Consider the following 24,690-nt stretch of genomic DNA (forward strand, 5'->3'; position numbering starts at 1 on the left):
GTGTACCCAGAAGCGTCCCAGACCAGTCGAGAGGCGCCCCTGTGGATGCAAGGTGAGCATTAAAGAACGTGAAGCCGTACTTAATAATCCACCCGGACGCCCGGTATGGAAACCTCAGATACTGATCAGTTGGCCCAATTGTTGGGGTAGTTGCACGCAGAGGTTCACTCATCGCGGCAGGAAACTAACGCCTTGCGGAGAGAACTAATTGTGACCAATGAAAGAACTGACGACCTTAGCAGGCAACTTCTTCAATCACAAGCCGGGCAAGCACCGTTGCCTGGGATCGCTCCCTCAATGCCAACTCCAGTGAGCATTCTAGTCCAGGTCAACCTACCTGGAACAGTACCACTGGCCCCTCCGGAGCGATTCTCGGGAGATTCCCGACGATATGCGACCTTGAACCAGTGTCACCTCCATTTTCTGTGTAGACCTAGGGCTTTTCACAATGACCAGTCACGTGTGGCCTTCGTCTTATCCTACCAGAGTGGGAGTGCAGCAGATTGGTCGGTGCCACTCATCAGTCGGGATGACCCCTGTTACAGGACTTCGGAGAGTTATTTCAGGAGCTGGAAAAGCTCTTGGCCAGACGCCACCATGGAAAGGCTCTAGATAATGAACTTTTGTCCCTTCGTCAAGGGAACCAGGACTTGCTGACAAATATTGCCACCTTCAATAGATTGGTGGTAGAGGCGGATTGGCCAGAGGACAAACGGACCACTCTGTTCTACCGGGGTCTGTGAGGGGAGCTAAAGGACGTTTGGCTCAAGTGGTGGACCCACCTCGGAATTGTGCCGAGTTCATTAGCATAGTGGTACAACTTGATCAGTGACTGCAAGATCGAAAAAGCGATCATGCTAAGCTGGATGCCCGCCCTGTATTTCTGTAACCCAAAGACCAACCCCCCAGAGGGTCCGAAGGTGCCATTGAACCCATGCAAATAGGAGGAGTCAGAATCCCTCTAACCAAAGCTGAACGGGAGAAAAGAAGAGAGCTGTAGTTGTGCTTGTGTTGTGGAAAGGCTGGCCACTTCCTCAAAGAGTGTCCCGTGAAGCCACCCAGAAGGAGAGTTGGGGCTACAGACAAAGAGAACTCCAGTGAGGAGTCGGAAAACTGCCAAGCTCAACATTTGTAGGGGTCCAATTGTCGAGGGAGGAGATTCAACTACAGACCTCCCATTTTGCTCTGCCTGTGATCTTAATCACCCACCAGCAGCCATCCGTCAAGCATTCAACGGAAGCTTACATCGATAGTGGAGAAGTGGGGAACTATATAGATCAGGACGTCGCAGCAAAGATGGGCTACCTCTCTGCTCTAAGTCAACCACTGAGATGGTTACTACGGTTGACGGCAACGAGATCGCCTCGGGTCCTGTATCTGAATGCACCACAGAACTCACCCTCTTGTGTGAGGATGGACATCGTGAGATCATCATCTTCGACCTGATCAAGGCACCACAGTTTCGGCTGATCCTGGGCATGCCATGCTAGTTGCACATAACCCACAAATCAGCTGGCATGCCCGTGAATTGGTTTTAGCCCATGGCTGCACACAGAATTGCTACCCAAAAGACCGGAAAGGGAAGCATGCCAGTTCTCCTGAGCGTAAGGGCGAAGTGAGCATCCTGGGAGGGGTCACCACACTGCCAGTGCACTATCAAGACTTTCAAGATGTTTTTCAGAGAGAGCAAGAAAATACCTTGCCACCTCATAGACCCTACGATTGCCAGATCGATCTGCTGCCTGGAGCCCGGATTCTGTGTGGGCATATCTATGCGCTCACAGAACCAGAAAACCAACACCTGAAGACATATCTGAAGCAATACCTAACTAACGGTTTCATTCGCCCATCCAAGTCGTCGGCCACAGCTGCGTTATTCTTTGTACCGAAAAAAGAAGGAGACTTAGGAACGTGCATCGACTACCGTGCTCTGAACCAAATCACCATTCAAAACCGTTATCCTTTACCACTGATCCTGGAATTACTAGACCAGGTTAAAGAAGCCCAGATTTATACCAAATTGGATCTTAGAGGGGCCTATCATCTAGTGCGCATTAAAGAAGGGGACGAGTGGAAAACGGCATTCCGCACCAAATACGGCCTATACGAATATCAAGTAATGCCGTTCAGTCTGTGTAATGCCCCAGCCGCGTTCCAATACTTCATGAATGATGTGCTTAGAGAACTCATTGATGTCTGCACCCTAGTGTACATCGATAACATCCTAGTGTACTCAACATCTGAGCAAGAACACATAGGACATGTACAGGCAGTCCTGACCAAGATTCGCCAACACCACCTCTACGCCAAGCTGGAGAAATGCTTGTTCCACGTTACGGAGGTGCTGTTTCTGGGTTTCGTCCTTTCACCTAAAGGAATACGTATGGATGCTCACAAGGTCGACGCTGTCCTCAACTGGCCAGCGCCAAGTTCAATCAAGGGTGTTCAGAGTATGCTGGGTTTTTCAAACTTTTACCAACGCTTTATTCCCGGGTTCTCTCAAATTGTACATCTGATTACTTCATTATTACGGAAGTGCAACAAGACCTTCCGCTGGACAGAAGAGGCGGTGAAGGCCTTCCAGGAACTAAAGGTTAAGTTTACCACCACCCCGATCTTGCGGCACCCATGTCCAGACCTTCCCTATATTGTGGAAACAGATGCATCTAGTATGGTAATGGGCTCAGTCTTATCACAGAAGGACCCACACACAGGTCCACTACATCCAGTGGCCTTTTGGTCACGGAAGTTCTCGCTGCCAGAGCTCAACTATGCCATCACAGATAAGGAGCTGTTGGCCATTAAGGCCACATTCAAGGCTTGGTGACACTACCTATTGGGAGCCAAACATACCATCACCATGATAACGGATCACCCCATGGCACACGCTATTCCTAGACTTTATTAATGATCTTCCTTCTTGTCAAGGATACAACACCATCCTAGTAGTCGTGGAACTATTTTCCAAAATGGCTCACTACTTTCCATTTAAGGGCCTGCCTAACGCCGCGGCCTCGCTCGGATCTTCCTTGAGCACGTAGTGCACCAGCACGGATTCCCTTGGGCCCTAATATCAGATCGAGGAACTCAATTTGTGTCCAACTTCTGGAGAAGGTGCTGCTCTCTAGCCCAAATAGACATCCGGCTGTCCACTAGCCACCATCCTCAAATGGAGAGAACGAATCAGACCCTCGAGCAGTACTCATGCTGCATGCTCCACCAGGTGGAAGGGGATTGGAAGTATCTGTCATGGATCGCCGAGTACGCCTACAATAACTCATTGCATAGCAGCACTGGACAAACACAGTTCTTTACGGTTTATGGAAGACATCCACGCACGTCTGTGCTGGACATCCCTACGACTCTAGAAATGCCAGCCATCAGAACCCTCCACATGACCATCGCACATGCTTTCAAAAGAGCTCAAGAACACCTGCAACTAGCCAAGGTGCGCCAGAAAAAATATGCGGACCAGCATCGCACCAAAGCTCCGGACTACCAAGAAGGGGATCTGGTGTGGCTAGCCTCGAAGTACATACCTATAAAAGGTAAAAGGACATTTCGCCCTCGGTTCCTTGGGCAATACACTGTGGAATCCATCATTAACTCAGCTGCAGTAAGTTTGACGTTACCAGCCCACATGAGGATACACCCGGTGTTTCACGTGTCTCTCCTAAAGCCGGTGAAGCCGGGAACTTGGTTTACCACTCCACCAGGGCCCGTAATTATTCATGGAGAACCCGAGTACGAAGTAAAGGACATCTTGGACTCTAAATATGTGAGGACGAAACTTTACTATTTGGTGGACTGGAAGGGGTACAGTCCACAGGACAGAACATGGGAGCGCAGTGAGTACATCCATGCTCCAAGCCTGCTTCAATGCTTTCATCGGGCACACTTGACAAGCCAGGACCAGACAGGAGGGCCACCATGAGAGGGGCCTTGGGGGGGAGTGCTGTCACGACCTTAACCCCAGACCATGGGACTCGGGCACCATGGCCCCCGCCACAGTACTCGAACAAGACTAGAAAGGCCCACTTCGGCCCGTTGCAGGTGCTTTGGATGCAATCCTGGCACCACTGCCACCACGAGGATCATCGGGGAACTGCAACAAGCGGTCTAGCATAAGAGGGCGGGGGCGGGCCCACCCGGGCGGGCCCACCCCAAGGCAACTGGGATACCCCAAGGCAACTGGGATACCTGCCGGGTTCTTAAACCACACCCGACCCAAGGCACGTGCTTCGCGTTATTCTGCTCTTGCAGCGTGACGTTCACCGGGTCCTGCTCTTCATCCTGGCCCACACGGGCGAGAGACTTCAAGAACATCGCCATCCTTACCTGTTTAGCTCCAGCTCTTCCATCCAGTCGGAGCCTTCGGGGACTTCTCCATCGTCCTCCTGCTACCGTCCTAGGAAAAATAGAGAGAAGAATCAGAAGCTACATACTCAGCTCTTCTGGAGGGCCTCCGCCATTTCGAACATCTTCCTTGGCGTTCGGTCCCCATCTATTGCCGCTTTCAGGAATCCTCTGCGACCTGTAAAAGAACAACAGCACAGCTCAGACCACTTGCAAGGAGGCTTTCTGTGCCGCATCAGCGCATGCTTACCTTCTCGAACTCAGCTGTCGGCTCGCTCCATCAGCCCCTGTAAGACAAGAGAAGAAGGTTATTGGAGTATTAACCATACAGATATTATTCTAAAACCTCTAAAAGACTTACCTGATGGGTGGAGTCGCAGCTGGTCTGGACTGCAGGGCAATCGCCAGTGAAGTAACTCGGTGACCAAGCCAACAACAACGCACCCCTGCCCAGCACGGCAGGTCGGAGAGCGCAACATTCCGAAAATCAAGGTGAAAGAGGTCCCGAGGAGAGAACGCAAGGGGAACAAGGGGAGGCGGTTCCCTTGATGGAAGGAGAAGTCGCTAAAATCCACCTCCTGTCTTCTAGAACTGATTCCTGTCAGAATGAACCCCGGGGAAGGTGCGGTATACCCAGAAGCGTCCCAGACCAGTCGAGAGATGCCCCTGTGGATGCAAGGTGAGTGTTACAGGAGCAGATTCTTTTATTCCGGGTCGTTCCTTATTGGATTCTGCTACCATAATTGGGGCAGTGTCCTCTGTCATTCTTCCCAAACAATATGATGCCTTCAAGGACGTCTTTGATAAGGTTAGCGCAGAGGTCCTACCCCCGCACCGCCCTTATGATTGTCCCACCGATCTTGTGGATGGGGCCCGAATTCCCTCTGGGAAAGTGTATTCCCTCACTCAGAAGGAACATTTTGTACTCAAGGAGTATCTGGACAAGGCTTTGAAAAACGGCTTCATACGTCCGTTTCATTCTCCAGCCACATCTCCCCATCTTTTTTGTCCCTAAGAAAGAGGGGGATTTATGGCCTTGTATAGACTACAGTGAGCTCAATGCGGTTACAATACGTAATCAGCATCCAATTCCCCTTATATCCGTTCTACTGGACCAGTTGGGTTCCTCTCAGTATTTCACCAAGTTGGATTTATGAGGGGCTTACAATCTTGTAAGAATGAGAAAGGGAGATGAGTGGAAGACAGCTTTTAAGAAAAAATACGGCTTATTTAAGTATCTCTTTATGCCGTTCGGCATTTATATCGCTCCAGCAACATTCCAAAGTTTCATTAATGATGTCTTTAGTGATATGTTAGATCAATACATCATAGTTTATCTGGATGACATCCTGGTCTATTCCTCGTCTTATCAAGACCAGGTTGTGCATGTCTCTAACGTTTTACAGCGTTTGTGGGAAAACCGTTTATACGATATATTAGAAAAGTGCTTGTTTCATGTCAAGGGGGTTGAATTCCTTGGATATGACATTATAAGTAAAGGAATGAAGATGAGCATTGTAAAGGTGAGAGCTGTTCTGGATTGGCCCACTCCTACGTCTGTGAAATCATTACAGTCTTTCTTTGGCTTTGCCAATTTCTACAGATGTTTTATCTGCTCTTTTTCTGAGACAGTGGCTCCTTTGACCACTCTGACCAGCAGCAAACAGCATTTTGTTTGGGGTCCTGAGGCACAACGCTGCATTTACCACAGCACCCGTGCTTCAGCATCCTGACCCAGATCATCCATTTTATGTAGAAGCCGATGCATCGGAAGTTGCGGTTGGTGCTATTTTATCACAACTATGTTACGATATCGGACTCTTGCACCCAGTATTCTACCACTCCCGCAAACTAACTCTGTATGAATGGAATTACACGGACACGGAGTGGGAGCTGCTGGCAATTAAGGATGTCTTCACTGTTTGGAGACATCATCTGCTCGGTACTGCGACTCCTGTACAGGTATATACAGATCATAGGAATCTACTTGATCTGAAATCAGTGAAGTGTACCACCGCTCGTCATACCAGGTGGCATGAGTTTTTCTCCATGTACAACTTTACTTTGACCTTTCGTCCCTGTTCAATGCATTCGAAGGCTGACGCCTTATCCAGGATGCATGGTTCTCCTCCTCGCTCTTGGGTGGGGGACATTCTTCTGGGGAGTCAAGTTGTCTGTGCCTTTTTGACAACACGCATTTAAACTGTTTTCTCCACCGGACCTTCTGCTGCATATTGTTCTTTTGGAACTCACCTTGGCCTTCTTCTTATCTACCCTTCATTTCATCTTCTCCTATGTGACCCACAAGGATTTCCACCTATACATCTCTACACCTCTCAACATCTCGAACTGCACTATTCAACAGTGTTCTGGACTAGAGACTGCCTATTGGAACATACCTAGGCGTCCTCGTGTCGGCGGGTGGTAGGTCTTTTGGGTCTTTCATGAACTAGAGACATTTTGTGGGATTTTCAAGTGTCCTCGTGCCCGTGAGGATAGGAGGATTATTTCCGGACTCCATTCCCTGATTCTGCTGATTTTTTTTACCTGGTTCTTCTCTATCCCTTTGGTAATTCCTATGTTACCTACTGCACTAGTTATCCCGCCTCCTCCATCACTGTTTTGGTACATTCATGTGAGTCTTTGTGTTGTCCTTATTGCAGGATAACATCCACCTTGTTAGGAAACACTACAGCTGTAGTCTTGACAACATCTTCACTTACCAAGGTATTCGTTACTATATCCTTGTTCATTGTTATTGCATTGTTGGATTCCCTGGTTGCATAAATGTGCCTTCCTTTGCAGGTCAGCAGTTTCCTGTGGCGTTTTCCATCTTTGGGTCAATAGACTTCTCAGTTAGTCCTTATATACTCCTGAGAAGTACATTGGCAGAAAGAACTCCCCGGCTACACAACGGGTTCAACTGCCTGAGCAGAACCATTTGGAATTTCTGGGTAGTTGTCACATATTCAGAAGCCTTATAATGGAACCCACAGACGACCTGCTGGCTGCTCTGGTTGAGTTAGTGGCAGGCTTGCGAGCAGATATAATGGATGCGCACGAAGCCACACAGCGCCAGATTTACGACTTGCAGATGGGCATACAGGCAAATGCGGCAGGGACCTCTGCCTCTGCCTCTGGTTCAGGGTTTTCTTCGGGGACACCGTCTCCCAGGCAGGCAAATGCCCTGGTATATATGGCTGTCCAATTTCCTCTTGCCCTTCCGGAGTGGTTTTATGGTGACCCAAAGACATTCCGGACTTACATAAATCAGTGCCGTTTGCATTTCTTTGTGCCGTCCCTCCTGCTTTCCGGACGCCACTACCAAGATGGCATTTGTTTTGTCTTATCTGGGAGGTACGGCTAATATATGGGCCAATCAATTGCTGGAGCAAGGGAGTCACTTGCTTTATGATTGTGATGCCCTAATCAGTGCCATGTCATGCATTTTTGATACCCGTTACAAGGCTCAGGTTACGGATCTGGAACTACTTGCCTTGCGTCAAGGGGATAGGATCTTGTTAGTCTATCTAGCCAGATTCAATCAACTGGTGGCTGAAACTTGTTGGCCAGAAGAGAAGAAGGCTGCCCTATTTTATAAGGGTCTTTCTGATGGTCTGAAGGACGTTCTATCAACCATTCCTTTGGTCCCCACCACGTTTCCAGAATTAGTTGATTTGGTCCTGCAAATCGATGCCTGATGGGCGGGGAGAAAAGGGGAGAACAGAGGACCGGTTCCCGTTCAACCCACTTTCACTCTCACTCCCGCAAACAATGGAGAACCTATGCAGATCGGTGCTGTTTGGTGTCCTTTTTCTTCGGAAGGAAGAGAACAATGCAGGAAAAGTAACCTGTGTTTTTATTTTGGCCCTTCTGAACATTTCTTGAGGGTTGGTCCTTAAAAAAAACAAGAAACAGGAAAATGCCAGGGCCCGGCAGTAGAGGGAGCCCCTTTGCCTAGCAATACTAATCAGGGCTCATGTGTTTCGGTTCCATTTGTTGTGCACATGTTTTTTGCATACCACTCTAGGAAACCTTGGCCTGCTAGGGCGGTTTTGGGTTCAGGGGCAACAGGGAACTCCTGCAAGACAAGAGAAGAAGGTTATTGGAGCATTTATCCATACTGACATTATTCTAAAACTTCTAAAACACGTACCTGAAGGGTGGAGTCACAGCCAGTCTGGACTCCAGGGCAATCGCCAGTGAAGTAACTCGGCGACCAAGCCAACAACGATGCACCCCTGCCCAGCACGGTAGGACGGAGAGTGCAACATTCCGAAAATAAAAGTGAGAGAGGTCCCGAGGGGAGAACGCAAGGGGAACACGGGGAGGTGGGTCCCTCTAGGGAAGGAGAAGTCGCTAAAATCCACCTCCTGTCTTCTAGAACTGATTCCTGGCAGAACAAACCTGGGGAAGGTGCGGTGTACCCAGAAGCATCCCAGACCAGTCAAGAGGCGCCCCTGTGGATGCAAGGTGAGCGTTACAGAACGCGAAGCCGTACTTAATAATCCACCCGGATGCCCGGTATGGAAACCTCAGATACTGATCAGTTGGCCCAATTGTTGGGGTAGTTGCACGCAGAGGTTCACTCATCGCGGCAGGAAACTAACGCCTTGCGGAGAGAACTAATTGTGACCAATGAAAGAACTGACGACCTTAGCAGGCAACTTCTTCAATCACAAGCCGGGCAAGCACCGTTGCCTGGGATCGCTCCCTCAATGCCAACTCCAGTGAGCAATCTAGTCCAGGTCAACCTACCTGGAACAGTACCACTGGCCCCTCCAGAGCGATTCTCGGGAGATCCCCGACGATATGCGACCTTGAACCAGTGTCACCTCCATTTTCTGTGTAGACCTAGGGCTTTTCACAACGACCAGTCACGTGTGGCCTTCGTCTTATCCTACCAGAGTGGGAGTGCAGCAGATTGGTCGTTGCCACTCATCAGTTGGGATGACCCCTGTTACAGGACTTCGGAGAGTTATTTCAGGAGCTGGAAAAGCTCTTCGCCAGACGCCACCATGGAAAGGCTCTAGATAATGAACTTTTGTCCCTTCGTCAAGGAAACCAGGACTTGCTGACATAAATTGCCACCTTCAATAGATTGGTGGTAGAGGCGGATTGGCCAGAGGACAAACGGACCACTCTGTTCTACCGGGGTCTGTGAGGGGAGCTGAAGGACGTTTTGGCTGAAGTGGTGGACCCACCTCGGTGGTTGACCCACCTCAAGTGGTGGACCCACCTCGGAATTGTGCCGAGTTCATTAGCCTAGTGGTACAACTTGATCAGTGACAGCAAGATCGAAAAAGCGATCATGGTAAGCTGGATGCCCGCCCTGTATTTGTGTAACCCAAAGACCAAGCCCCCCGAGGGTCCGAAGGTGCCATTGAGCCCATGCAAATAGGAGGGGTCAGAATCCCTCTAACCAAAGCTGAACGGGAGAAAAGAAGAGAGCTGTAGTTGTGCTTGTGTTGTGGAAAGGCCGGCCACTTCCTCAAAGAGTGTCCCGTGAAGCCACCCAGAAGGAGCGTTGGGGCTGCAGACAAAGGGAACCCCAGTGAGGAGTCGGAAAACTGCCAAGCTCTGCATTTGTAGGGGTCCATTTGTCGAGGGAGGAGATTCAACTGGACATCGTGAGATCATCATCTTCGACCTGATCAAGGCACCACAGTTTCGGCTGATCCTGGGCATGCCATGGCTAGTTGCACATAACCCACAAATCAGCTGGCGTGCCCGTGAATTGGTTTTCGCCCATGGCTGCACACAGAATTGCTACCCAAAAGACCTGAAAGGGAAGCAGGCCAGTTCTTCTGAGCGTAAGGGCGAAGTGAGCATCCTGGGAGGGGTCACCACACTGCCAGTGCACTATCAAGACTTTCAAGATGTTTTTCAGAGAGAGCAAGCAAATACCTTGCCACCTCATAGACCCTATGATTGCCAGATCGATCTGCTGCCTGGAGCCGGATTCTGTGTGGGCGTATCTATGTGCTCACAGAACCAGAAAACCAACACCTGAAGACATATCTGAAGCAATACCTAACAAACGGTTTCATTCGCCCATCCAAGTCGTCGGCTGCAGCTGCGTTATTCTTCGTACCAAAAAAAGAAGGAGACTTACGAACGTGCATCGACTACCGTGCTCTGAACCAAATCACCATTAAAAACCGTTATCCTTTACCACTGATCCCGGAATTACTAGACCAGGTTAAAGAATCCCAGATTTATACCAAATTGGATCTTAGAGGGGCCTATCATCTAGTGCGCACTAAAGAAGGGGACGAGTGGAAAACGGCATTCCGCACCAAATACAGCCTATACGAATATCAAGTAATGCCATTCGGCCTGTGTAATGCCCCAGCCGCGTTCCAATACTTCATGAATGATGTGCTTAGAGAACTCATTGATGTCTGCGCCCTAGTGTACATCGATGACATCCTAGTGTACTCAACATCTGAGCAAGAACACATAGGACATGTACGGGCAGTCCTGACCAAGATTTGCCAACACCACCTCTACGCCAAGCTGGAGAAATGCTTGTTCCACGTTACGGAGGTGCTGTTACTGGGTTTCGTCCTTTCACCTAAAGGAATACGTATGGATGCTCACAAGGTCGACGCTGTCCTCAACTGGCCAGCGCCAAGTTCAATCAAGGGTGTTCAGAGTATGCTGGGTTTTGCAAACTTTTACCAACGCTTTATTCCCGGGTTCTCTCAAATTGTACATCTGATTACTTCATTATTACGGAAGTGCAACAAGACCTTCCGCTGGACAGAAGAGGCGGAGAAGGCCTTCCAGGAACTAAAGGTTAAGTTTACCACTGCCCCGATCTTGCGGCACCCACGTCCAGACCTTCCCTATATTGTGGAAACAGATGCGTCTAGTATGGCAATGGGCGCAGTCTTATCACAGAAGGACCCACACACAGGTCCACTACATCCAGTGGCCTTTTGGTCACGGAAGTTCTCGCTGCCAGTGCTCAATTATGCCATCACAGATAAGCAGCTGTTGCCCATTAAGGCCACATTCAAGGCTTGGTGACACTACCTATTGGGAGCCAAACATACCATCACCGTGATAACGGATCACCCCATGGCACACGCTATTCCTAGACTTTATTACTGATCTTCCTTCTTGTCAAGGATACAACACCATCCTAGTAGTTGTGGACCTATTTTCCAAAATGGCTCACTTCTTTCTATTTAAGGGCCTGCCTAACGCCGCGGCCTCGCTCGGATCTTCCTTGAGCACGTAGTGCACCAGCACGGATTCCCTTCGGCCCTAATATCAGATCGAGGAATTCAATTTGTGTCCAACTTCTGGAGAAGGTGCTGCTCTCTAGCTCAAATAGACATCCGGCTGCCCACTAGCCACCATCCTCAAATGGAGAGAACGAATCAGACCCTCGAGCAGTACTCACGCTGCATGCTCCACCACGTGGAAGGGGATTGGAAGGATCTGTTATGGATCGCCGAGTACGCCTACAATAACTCATTGCATAGCAGCACTGGACAAACACAGTCCTTTACGGTTTATGGAAGACATCCACGCACGTCCGAGCTGGACATCCCTACGACTCTAGAAATGCCAGCCATCAGAACCCTCCACATGACCATCGCACATGCTTTCACAAGAGCTCAAGAACACCTGCAACTAGCCAAGGTGCGCCAGAAAAAATATACGGACCAGCATCGCACCAAAGCTCCGGACTACCAAGAAGGGGATCTGGTGTGGCTAGCCTCGAAGTACATACCTATAAATGGTAAAAGGACAATGCATTCGAAGGCTGACGCCTTATCCAGGATGCATGGTTCTCCTCCTCGCTCTTGGGTGGGGGACATTCTTCTGGGGAGTCAAGTTGTCCGTGCCTGTACACTTCAACCTTCTTTGAAGGCTTCAATCCAGGATTGGGTGGCTAAGGATCCTGATGAAATCAGGGATTACAATATGGATGTAGTGCACTCTTTGCCTTTTGTTCAGGGTCATATATTCATTCCTGATCTGGCCACCCGACGGACTGCACTTAAGTGGTGTCATGATTCCCTATTGGCGGCCCATCCTGGCTCAAGAAAGACCCTGGAACTGCTACAGCGGTGGTGCTGGTGGTCATCGATGTGTAGGGATGTTGCTGTTTACATAGCATCATGCTCGGTTTGTGCACAAAGTAAAATCTCCACGACCAAGCCGGTGAAACTGCTGCTGCCTCTACCAGTGCCGAGTCGTCGGTGGTCCATGATTTCGATGGATTTCATCATTGAGCTGCCACCAGTTGAAGGCTATGACACTATTTGGGTGGTGGTCGACTACTTCTCGAAGTTAGCTATGTTCATTCCATGTAGAGGTTTGCCCACCGCCCCTGCCCTTGCTGATCTTTTCTTGAGGAATGTGTTTCGTTTTTTTGGTCTCCCTGACATTATCATCTCGGATCGGGGATCACAGTTTACCTCTCATTTTTGGAGGCACATTACGTCCACCGCGGGTATCAAAGATTGATACTCCAGTTCCTACCACCAACAAACGGACGGCCAAACAGAATGCCTGAATGCAACGCTGGAGCAGTATTTGCGTTGCCTTACCCTCCAGTACTAGGAAACCTGTTTTTCGGTTCTTGTTCATGCAGAATTCGCACATAACAATTTACTTCATGCCTCTACGGGTTCTATGCCATTCTTTGTTATGTAAGGCCATAATCCACATACACTTCCTTTGGATCTGACCTGGGAGCAGGCCAATCCGGCAGTCAATACTTGTCTTCGTGATCGCTCTGCTGTACACAAGGCAGTGAAGATACATTTGACGGAGGCATGGGACAAAGCCAAGGAGTATGCAGATCGGCACCGGACAGCCACACCATCCTACCAACCCGGTAGTAAGGTCTGGCTCTCCACCAAGAATCTCTGTCTTCCTGGCCGTAAGTGTTTATTGCCTTGTTTTGTGGGTCCTTATCCAGTTCAGGCTGTCATTAACCCAGTTACGGTCAAATTGGACTTGCCCTTGTCATGGAAAACCCATCCGGTTTTTCATGTCTCCCTAATTAAGCCGTGCATGGAAGGCACTAGGCTCATGGGTCGGCCTCCTCCTCTCATGGTGCAGGGTTCCGACGAGTTTCAGGTCAACACCATCTTGAACTCCAAGGTCTCAAGGGGTACTCGCATGTTTTTGGTGGACTGGAAGGGGTATGGTCCGGAGGAACGCACCTGGGAACCTGAGTCAAACATTCATGCTCCGGATCTTATGTCCCGATTCTTAGCATCCAGAAGAGGTGTTTGTCATTGTGGGAGGATGCTGTCAGGAAACTGCTTACCTGCAAGGTTTCTGGCATGCCATTTTGTAGGCTGTTGTCTTCTCCTCCACACATTGTACACGTTCTCCCTGTGTTACACACAGACAATCCGTGCCCAGTACTCGCTACAATGCTCCAGCACCTCACTGATTGTTTTGGGAGTGTGGGGGGTGCCCTGCAACCGCTGGCGCTCTGTGTTACCTGGGTCACGTGTCCCAGCACATTTGACCCATTCTTCCCACTAGTCATGTGATTGTTCATTCATTCTTTAGCTCTGCCTTCAGACCTGCTCGCTGCTTCTGAATTTTGATTCTGCAGAGCTACGTTCTTGTACTCGTTACTATTGTTACTGACCTGGCTACCTTCTAGGACCCTTCTTGTGCTTCATCCTTGATACCATCACTCCTGATCTGGTTTCCGACTCTGGACTGCATTCCTGACCTGTTTTGCCTACGCTATTCATCTTGTCTTTGTCCGCACGTTGTCGACTCTGGACTGCCTTTCTGACCAGTTTTTGCTTATGGAATATTTCTTCTTCAGGCCTGCACGTTGCTGACTTCGGATCGCTCTGGACTCGTTTTTCCTGCACTGGTTTGCCTTTTTGATCACACGCATATTGTTCTTTTGGAACTCACCTTGGCCTTCTTCTCGTCTATCATTCATTTCATCTTCTCCTATGTGACCTGTAGGATTTCCACCTCTTCATCTCTACAGTTCTCAACATCCCGAGCTGCATCATTCAACAGTGTTCCGGACTAGAGACTGCATATTGGAACACACCTAGGCATCCTCGTGCCGGCGGGTGGTAGGTCTTTTGGGACTTTCATGAACTGGAGACTTTTTGTGGGATTTTCAAGTGTCCTTGTGCCCGTGAGGATAGGAGGATTATTTCCAGACTCCATTCCCTGATTCTGATGATTTGTTTTACCTGGTTCTTCTCTATCTCTTTGGTAAATCCTATGTTACCTACTGCACTAGTTATCCCGCCTACTCCATCACTGTTTTGGTACATTCATGTGAGTCTTTGTGTTGTCCTTATTGCAGGATAACGTCCACCTTGTTAGGAAACAGTACAGCTGTAGTCTTGTCACCCCCTTGGTATTTGCATATTTCAAGTAACTTTGGGTCTCACCCTAAGTTACTAGGAGAATCCAGACGTGGACCCTGGCTCACTATTCTTAGAGAGGAACAGCTATACCCTACTGATGAGCTTCAACCAGACCACAACACGTGTCTGGGGTTGCTGTTGCTACTCTTGTTCAGAGGAGAATTGCCTCGCATTTCGGTACTGGACTGCCCCAAGTTAGGACAAAGACTGATATGTTTGGGATATCTCTTCTCTGTGAAAGATAGTGAGATAAATACTCTAGGTAAGGGTCTTGTAACCAGGACTCATGTCTGGCAGAGAGTCTCCCAGGACCTCTCTTGTTATTTGCATATTTCAAGTAACTTTGGGTCTCACCCTAAGTTACTAGGGGAATCCAGACGTGGACCCCTTGCTCACTATTCTTAGAGAGGCACAGCTGCACGCTACTGATGAGGTTCAACCAGACTGAAACACGTGTCTGGGGTTGCTGTTGGTACTCTTGTTCAGAGGAGAATTGCCTAGCATTTCGGTACTGGACTGCCCCAGCGTAGGACAAAGACTGATATGTTTGTGATATTTCTTCTCTGTGAAAGATAGTGAGCTAAAGACTCTGGGTAAGGCTCTTGTAACCAGGACTCATGTCTGGCAGAGAGTCTCCCAGGACCCACCTTGTTATTTGTAGTCTTGTCAACACCTTCACTTACCAAGGTATTCATTACTATATCCTTGTTCATTGTTATTGCATTGTTGGATTCCCTGGTTGTACAACTGTGCATTCCTTTGCAGGTCAGCAGTTTGCTGTGGTGTTTTCCTGCTTTGGGTCAATAGACTTCTCAGTTGGTCCTTATATACTCCTGAGAAGTACATTGGCAGAAAGAACTCCTCGGCTACACGACCGGTTCAACTGTCTGACCAGAACCATTCGGAATTTCCATGTATTTCAACCTGGCAAACTGCTTCTCCTGGTACGCTGTCACCAGCAACACTTGAAAAGGGAGCTTCGTTTGCTCCGGAGGCTCTTTGGTGCTCACTGGCTACCGGATACAGCTTCTTGGGAAGGAAAACTTCACTCACTTTCGCATCCACTGCAAGGCTTCTTCAGAGAGCAAGTTACCCTCTTTCACTGTTCTGCTGTGCGATCTCTGGGCTTAAAACTTCTGGAGGTACAGACCCTCTCAGGACCAGCTACTGTCTTCTGCTTAACAGTGGTCCCAGCATCTTCTTTCTCCTCCAGTTTCTACGTTGGCTGCATACACGGATCTTATCGCACTTCCTGCTCACCCTGTTCGATAATGGCCTGCACGTGAGGGGGCATTTTAAGCCTCCCAGTCTCCTTCAGGTGGGGTTATAATAATCGAAAATGGACCAATAGATCACAAGTGACAGGAGTATGATTTTTTCACATTAGCTTTTCATAAAATACATTTTATTTTCTACATTTTCACATAATATTTACACATATTATAACATAAAAAGGCTAAATAAAATATACTGTTCCCATCATTCACAATTAATTCATATCTCATCTATACCAATTTCATGTTCAACAATTCTTGTTGCACAATAGTGCTGTTTTGTTTCCCAGTGGTGTAACAATCAAATGTGACTTCTCAAGTAAGGCACTCTTATATTTCAAAGATGTGGGTCCCTGTTAGCAATTTGCAGGAACTTGGAATATTTCGGCACGTATTTCGGTTGTGTTTCAAAAGGGTGGGAAAATCCTCACCCGGATTGTTCTAGCCAACCTTCATCAGGACAGAGTACAGCATCAAATATATGGTGTCTCGATCGTAGATAGGGTGAGCCTGGTAACCTAAAAAAAACACTGTAATAACCTAATTATAGTTCATCCGTGTATAATTAATGTTATTAGTAAGCAAGAAAATGCTCTTCTTTGAACTCACCTCCCCCGGAAATTCCAGGGAGAGTTGTTGAATAGTGGATTTAATCCCTGGTTGTCATGTCAAATAGTAAGGGCTGCATGTCCTCCTACATAATGGCGTGGGCGTTTTCAATTAACAATTTGACCACTCCTGCAGTTTTGTTTGTCTTTAGCCCTCTTCTTCATTCCAGTACTTTGAGATTTATGGGACTTGAAGTTCCTAATAGGAAATTTTGTTTTTCTCATTTCTTCTGTTTTGCAGTAAGTCATTAGAAGGTTGGGGTTTCAGGGAAAGTTGAACAAAGGGGTTTCCCATTCCTCCTGACCTGCTTCACCGTCATGTGATCCTCCAGCAGAACACCACCCCCAGGGTCAGGATCAGAAAGCTCCTGCCTTTGCCTGGCCTCATGAGAAGGGTGCCAGGCCATGATCTCTGGCGGGAATCATTGCTGATTCATTATATAACCTTCCCCTAATGTCACTGTTTTTTTTCAGCCTCTATTGGGAATCGAGAAAGGAAATCAACATTGCTTTTTTCTTTTCCTTTTCGAAGCTCAATAGAGAACAAATAGGGCTGTAAATCTAAAAATCTAATAACCAGCACATGGCTCTGACATTGGTATCTTTCCTTGACCTTAATCATTTAAGGGGAGCATGATCAGTAATTAATTTGTACTTTCTACCCAGTAAATATTATTTCAAGTATGTTACGGCCCATTTGATGGCAAGGGCTTCCGATTCTAGAGTAGCATAGTTCTTTTGCCGGGCAAACAGTTTTCTACTTATATAGACAATAGGTTGTTCTATACCATCATTACCTTGAGATAACACTGCCCAAATACCAATATGGGAGGCGTCAGTCTACAAAATAAATGGTGTATTGAAGTCTGCCACCTTCAGAATAGGTTTGCTACACAATATATTTTTCAGTTAATTAAAACACTTTTGATCTTCCAGACGATACCTATGTCTTTGTGGTTCTGCGTTTTTACGTTTTTCAGTGAGAGGGGCAGAAATAGGAGAACATTTTTGAATGAATCTATGATACTAACCAACAAGGACTAAAAAGGCTTGTAGTTCCTTCTTAGTCTTTGGGTATGGAGTTTCCATAACAGCTTTAACCTTTAGGCTGAGGGTGCATTACCTAGAAATAACCCCACATATTTGTCATGATTCCTGCCCCTCATGTCCCCAGCCCTCCAAGATGTCAGGCTGGAGCCAGGCCACGATCACCTACTTGGCCCTCAAGGGCCTCTCCATCCCTCCAAAGACCCACTTGGAGTCAGACTTGGCGCTTGTGGCACCAGACTCACTCACTCCCATAGGATAAAATTGGGGATTGGACTTGTAGTGCATTGATGGGGACAAGATGGATGCCCCAAATATTTTGGTTCCCAGAACTGCATGTGCAGTCTAGTCTTTTGGGTGTGGTTCAGCCCAGAGACACCTGGGATACCCAGAGACTTTTTAAGCCACGCCCAGGCTGAGAAACATGCTTTGTGTTTTCTGCCCCTGCAGCGTAACACTCAGGCGTGTTCGGATCGGTCTCCAGTAGGCCTGCATCTTTCTTCTGCACTCAGCTCCTGCAAGAACAAGAACACCGTTAGGAACAGCCTTACCTTGCGGTGCTCCTGCCCATCATTCATCGCTCCTTCTGTTCTGCGGGCATCTTCGGTGGTGTCATTCCATCCCGGCACACCGCTTCCTAAGGCAAAGGGAAAAGAACAGAAAAAAGGCATTAGTAAGCATTCAGCAAATCTTTGCTTATTTTTAAACACTGTACGAGCTTTAAACACTTACCTGAATCCCAGCCGCTCTGGGGGAACTCTGTCTCTGGAACTTCTCATCCATCTGCAAGAGGGAAAAGACACTCCAGGTTAGCGTGGAAACATCTAGAGGCGCTGCATACCGCGCTTACTCACTGCGTTTCTTCTTCATAAGCGGCATCCACGCTGAAAACGTCGCGGCACCTAAAAGACACAGAAAAAGAACTCAATACAAATACGAAAGGGTCGTATCGCGCATCGAGCTCTCACTCACCTTCAGTGCTACTCATCTCAGCAGCACGTCACCATCCCCGGACGCCGACCATCATCTAAGGAAGGAAAGGAACGAAGTTAGAGAACTGTTCAAAAGACTCATTCTACTTACCTGTCGAACTCTTGCCAGTGAAGTAACTAGGCAGAAACGAGCCTGCATCAATCAACACGCCCCTGCGCTGAAAGCAGGACGGAGAGCACACTTTCCAAGAAAACAAGGCCCAGTCTCCAGCCGAGTAGACTCCAGGGAAGGGTTCGAGGTCGTAAGAGATCAGAACAGGCTGAGTGACGTCCCCGTGGATACCAGGTGAGCGTTACAATATTTTATGGTCTACCTAGCCAGATGACATTTCTTTGAGTATGCTGTGAGTCCAGCTTTTCTTAATGCCCGGGTGACCTGGTACAAATGTGATATGTGTTCTGGTCAAGTTTTACAGTGGATATTAATGTCTACAATGTAATCCCAACAGAATGATGAAAGAGGCCATAAAACTTGGTCTGTTAGTCTCTGAAAAGTAGCGGGAGCCCCATGCAACCCAAAAGGTAGCACTTTAAATTGGAATAATCCAAGAGGGGTGGAAAAGGCAGTTTTAGGCTTATCCCCTGGATTGACTGGTACTTGCCAATGACCTTCAGTTAGGTAAATGGTTGGAAGGTATATGGCATCCTCCAATCTGTCTATCAAGTAATCTATCCTAGGCGTAGGATAGATGTCAAACTGTGACATTTCATTAACTTTCCTAAAATCAATATAGAACCTCCAACAATTGTCTGGTTTGCCAACTAATACAATAGGGGAAGACCATGGACTTTGTGATGGTTCAATAATGTCACTTTTAACATAGCCTCTATTTCTTCTTGGGTAATTTGCGTTCTGTTCTCAGGGACTCTATAGGGTGTATGGTGAACTACTTGTCCAGGAGGAGTGCATATGCAATGATATACTCCTTTTACTCTTCCTGGTTCAGTTCTAAACACATCAGGGAATTTCTGTAGAAGGTTTAATAGATATTGTTTATGATAGCTCAGGAAAGAATAACTGATTAGCATCACTCTCTTCAGATAATAAGCTTGTTAACATGACTGACATATATTTTCCTGGGTCTTCCCTCCACTCTTTAAGTAGGTTGATGTGATATCTATGGGTTTTAATTTTTCGGACGGGCTAAGAGACTTTATAATTATAAGCTCCCGTTTGTTTTAGAATTTCATATGGTCCATGACATCTAGAAAGCATCCTATTTTCAGATGATGGTAGGAGAACCAACACATTTTGGCCAACAAAAAAGATCTTATCACTGCCTTCTTATTATAACATTCCTTCTGATGTTCCTAAGCTTGGCCCATATTAGTTTGTAGTATATTCAGAACTGCAGTCATATGTTGTTTGAATCTTTGGGCAGTCTGTGACAAAGGAATATCTTTCCATTCCCTTTCTTGCCAGCTCTCTCGTAACATGTCTAACACATCTCTGGGGTCTCTACCATACAACTGCTCAAAGGGAGAAACTTTGGTAGATGATTGAGGAGTTTTCCGAATAGCAAATAGGGCCCAGGTATCATAATATCCTAATTTTTACTGTTTTGACTAGTTTCTTTAAGATGTGGTTCAGAGTTTGGTCAAATATTTCAAATAGTCCATTCTTTTGAGATTGATAAATGGAAGTTCGCAGAGTTGTAATCTGAAGGATAACTTTTACCTCAGCCATGAGTTTACTCATAGAAGTAGATCCTTGATCAGTCAGAATTTCTTTCGGGAATCCAGTTCGGGAAGAACATGGAAATAGATGTTTCAAGATCTGCTGTGAAGTTTTGTTTTTTAGTAGGGGGAAGGCTTCGTGATAACGGGCTGCATAGTCTAAAAGGACTAATATATATTTATTACCCAACCTTGATGTTTCTAAAGGACCCACTATGTCCATCCCAATTCTAGAAAAGGGACATTAATAATAGGTAAAGTTTGTTAAGTAGCGAGAGGGGGCATTCTAGGATTAGTTTTCTTGAAAAAGGCACAAGTGCTTATGAAATTCTTTATATTTGCATAAATTCAAGGGTAATCCTATTTTATCTCTATATATAAATGTGTGTGTATCTGTTTTTAATGTTCATCATATTCCCCAACATGCTACACACCTGCAATTTGGCATGTGGGTAGGTTCCATGGTGTAGACAATGTTAAAAGTATAAAAGCATTTTTTTTAAATTAATTTTTTTTACGTGGTCGGCAATGCTTACCCCTTTCATACGTGGATGTGTGTGTGTGTCTTTCTGAAATGTTCTGCATACTTTCCAACATGCTACAAACCTGATATTTGGCATTGGGTTGGTTCCACGGTGTAGACAATGTAAAAGTAAAAAATATACAAGTTTAGAATATAAAAAAATGTAAGCCGTCTGCAATGCTTAGCCCTGCCATGTGTGGATATGTGTGTGTGTCTTTTTGGAATGTTTAGCATACTTCCCAACATGCTACAAATCTAAAATATGGCAAGTGGGTAGGGTTCATGGTGTAAACAATGTAAAAAGTATACAATTTACATTCTACTATTTTGTTTCTTTTTTAACCGGTCTGCAATGCTTACCCCTGCCATATGTGGATGTATGTGTGTGTCTGTTTCAAATGTTCATCATACTTCCCAGCAGGCTGTTAACCTGGAATTTGGCATGTGGTCAGGTTCTATGGTGTAGACAATATAAAAAGTATAAGATATACATTTTATAATTTTCTTTAAGCAATCTGCAATGCTTACACCTGCCATGTATCGAAATGTGTGGGTGTGTCTGTTTGAAATGTTCAACATGCTACACACTTGAAATTTGGCATGTGTGTAGGCTCCATGGAGTAGACAATCATAAAAATATAAAAGATAAGCGGTCTGCAATGCTTACCGCTGCCATATGTGGATATGTGTGTGTGTCTGTTGGAAATGTTCAGCATACTTCCTAACATGCTACAAACCCAAAGTTTGGCATGTGGGTAGGGTTCATAGTGTAGACAATGTAAAAAGTATACAATTTACATTCTCCTATTTGTTTTCTTTTTTAACCGGTCTGCAATGCTTACCTCTGCCATATGTGGATATGTGTGTGTGTCTGTTCAAAATGTTCAGCATACTTTCCAACATGCTGCAAACCTAAAATGTGCCATGTGGGTAGGTCCCAATGTGTAGACAATGTAAAAGTATACATTTTACATTCTCCTAGTTTTATTTTCATTTTTAACCGGTCGGCAATGCTTATCCCTGCCATGTGTGGATATGTGTGTGTGTCTGTTGGAAATGTTCAGCATACTTCCTTACATGCTACAAACCAAAGTTTGGCATGTGAGTAAGTTTCATAGTGTAGACAATGTAAAAAGTATACAATTTACATTCTCCTATTTATTTTTTATTTTTTAACCGGTCTGCAATGCTTACCCCTGCCAAATGTGGATATGTGTGTGCGTCTGTTCAAAATGTTCAGCATACTTCCCAGCATACTGAAAACCTAAAATTTGACATGTGGGTATGTTCCAATGTGTATGCAATGCAAAAAGTATACAATTTACATTCTCCTATTTTTGTTTATTTTTTAACCGGTCTGCAATGCTTACCACTGCCACATGTGAATATGTGTGTGTGTCTGTCCGAAATGTTCAGCATACTTTCCAATATGCTGCAAACCTAACATTTGACATGTGGGTAGGTTCCAATGTGTAGACAATGTAAATATAATAAAAATATAAATTTTTCTAATTATTTGTTTAAGCAGTCTGCAATTCTTACCTGTGCCATATCTCTCTATATTTAAAAGGGGCATTTGTGGATATGTGTATGTCTGTTCACAAAATGTTGAGCATACTTCCCAATATGCTACAAACCTGAAATTTGGAATGTGGGTACTATGAGAAACCCAAAGGTATCAACCTGTCTAAACCTTGAGGATATGTCTTCCAGGTGACCAGGACACGGCCACCGCTATTGGATACAGTTCCTGGGGGTGGACAAGTGAGTGGGGATCACCTGGGGGGTGCTCGGGGAGTAGGAGTGGGACACCGACGGGTGATACACAGTAATTTTCTATTCCTTTGATGACTTTTCCTCATCCTCTAACCTAAGACATTCCAAACCACTGGCCACCCTTTTCTAACTCTAACTCTTTCGCACAACACAAAGGACAACGGACTAACACCAAGGCCGTTTGCCTGACATGTCCAAATACAAAGGTCAGGCAAAGTCAGGCAATTGATCAGAATCACACACAGAGATGGCCCTTTACTTTCCCGACAGAGATAAAAGTTGGAGCCAGAGAACACAGCACGATCAAGAGGAGTAAAGCAGACAGCACAACAAGACGGCTACCATGTGGCAATTCAAAAGAAGGAGAAAGGCGTCAGGAATCAAGAGGGTGGCGCAGAGATAAGTGACCTTGCCCTTTTCCTCCCAGGCCTGCGGAACCTTTGTGGAAGAGATCCTAAGACCACGAACAATAGCACAAGTGTCCTGCAGCAGATGTCAATAGTACACAGGGAAAACCTGTGCCAAAAATCAGGAGCGAGGGAATCTCCTGCGTCTGTGGTACCAGCCTTGACTCCAGAGAAGCCAACAGCCAAGGAGTTCATTACAGCCGGTGAGTTTTGAGTGAGAATCGTGAAGTGGCAACTTTTGAACCAAAGCTGATGAACTTCGAAAAAACTGTAAAGGTGTAAAGGGGAGACCAGCTGCAGAGGCATAACCTGGGTGCTAATTCAAGAGACTCTGGTCGAGCCCCATATGAGAGAAACTACAGATACCAGAAGGCCATAGGAGAGCCAGCGGAATAGGTCAAAATGGTCATACTGAGGGTCAAGGAAAATCAGTGTACAATCAAAGGACTTTGATCTACGAGCATTGTGAAGAAAGGGAAGTGAATCCCGCAAACATTGGACTGTGTAAAAAGAGAACATTGAAAGAAGAGCGGTCAGTGCCCAGAAGAGGAGGACCCAGGGTGAGCCACTATCACCCTGATCAAGAGCCTCAATAAACCCGGTGAAGGGAGGCTAAGAATCATGATGGTCGGAGCCCGGCAGAGGGGGATCCAAGGGTAAAAAGTTGTCAGCAAAGTTAAAGCAAAGTTAAGATACAGCAAGAGTGAAACTGAAGGAGGCATGCTGAAATGAAACTACTGGCCAAGTACTAGCATTCAAGAAAGGTCTGAGACCGGCAGAGGGAGATCCAAAGGTGAAGCCCTCACCCGAGTACCACTAGTCAAGAGGAGTCCGGGCCCGACGGAGCGCGATCCAGGGGTGAAGCTATCATCCAAATTTCAAGTAAGAAGAGAATTGAGATATACATGTGTGGAATACAATTGGAAAGGGTCAGCACCCAGAAGATGGGGAGCCAGGGGTGAAGCCATCACCCTACATGTGCTGTGTTAAAAGAATTGATACATTGAGATAGGTCAGCACCCAGAAGGAGGGGTACTCAAGGGTCAAGCCATCACCCTACTAATATTGGAAACAAACTTTCATAGCGGAACTTTTGTTTTTGTTAGCGGAACACGCCAGGCCCTCAAAGGCAAGAGACTTTCAAGTGAAACGAGACTTAGCCATCAATGGTCCTGCAAGCTGCAATTGGAACAGTAGCATCATGCTGGAGAAGCCCGAGACTGTACTGTGCTCCAAGCTCCCATCTTACCCTGTTTCCAAAACGTGGGGAAGGTAGCCCCAGGCTACCGCATCTTGAGATATTATTTGAGAACACTTCTTTCTTTTCTTGAGAATCATTCCACACCTTTTTTTCTATTAGTTGTGAGGTTTGGCAATAGGTTTTTCTTAGTATAGGCCCTTTTATTTTCGACAAAACGCCCCTAGGACTGCTTTATTTTTCATTTGATGAGTGTTAGAACTCCTTGTGACCCGGCAAACTGCTTCTCCTGTCTTCTGTCACCTGCAACACTTGAAAAAGGAGCTTAATTGGCTCCGGAGGCTCTCTGGTGCTCGCCGGAGAAAGCCTCTTAAGAAGGAATGCTTCCCTCGCTTTTGCTTCCCACTGTACAGCCTCTGCAAAACAGGTATTCAGAGGGCAAGCTTC

Source organism: Ambystoma mexicanum, chromosome 1q, assembly GCF_040938575.1.
Source record: "Ambystoma mexicanum isolate Mex_15411 chromosome 1q, UKY_AmexF1_1, whole genome shotgun sequence".
NCBI lineage: Eukaryota > Metazoa > Chordata > Amphibia > Caudata > Ambystomatidae > Ambystoma > Ambystoma mexicanum.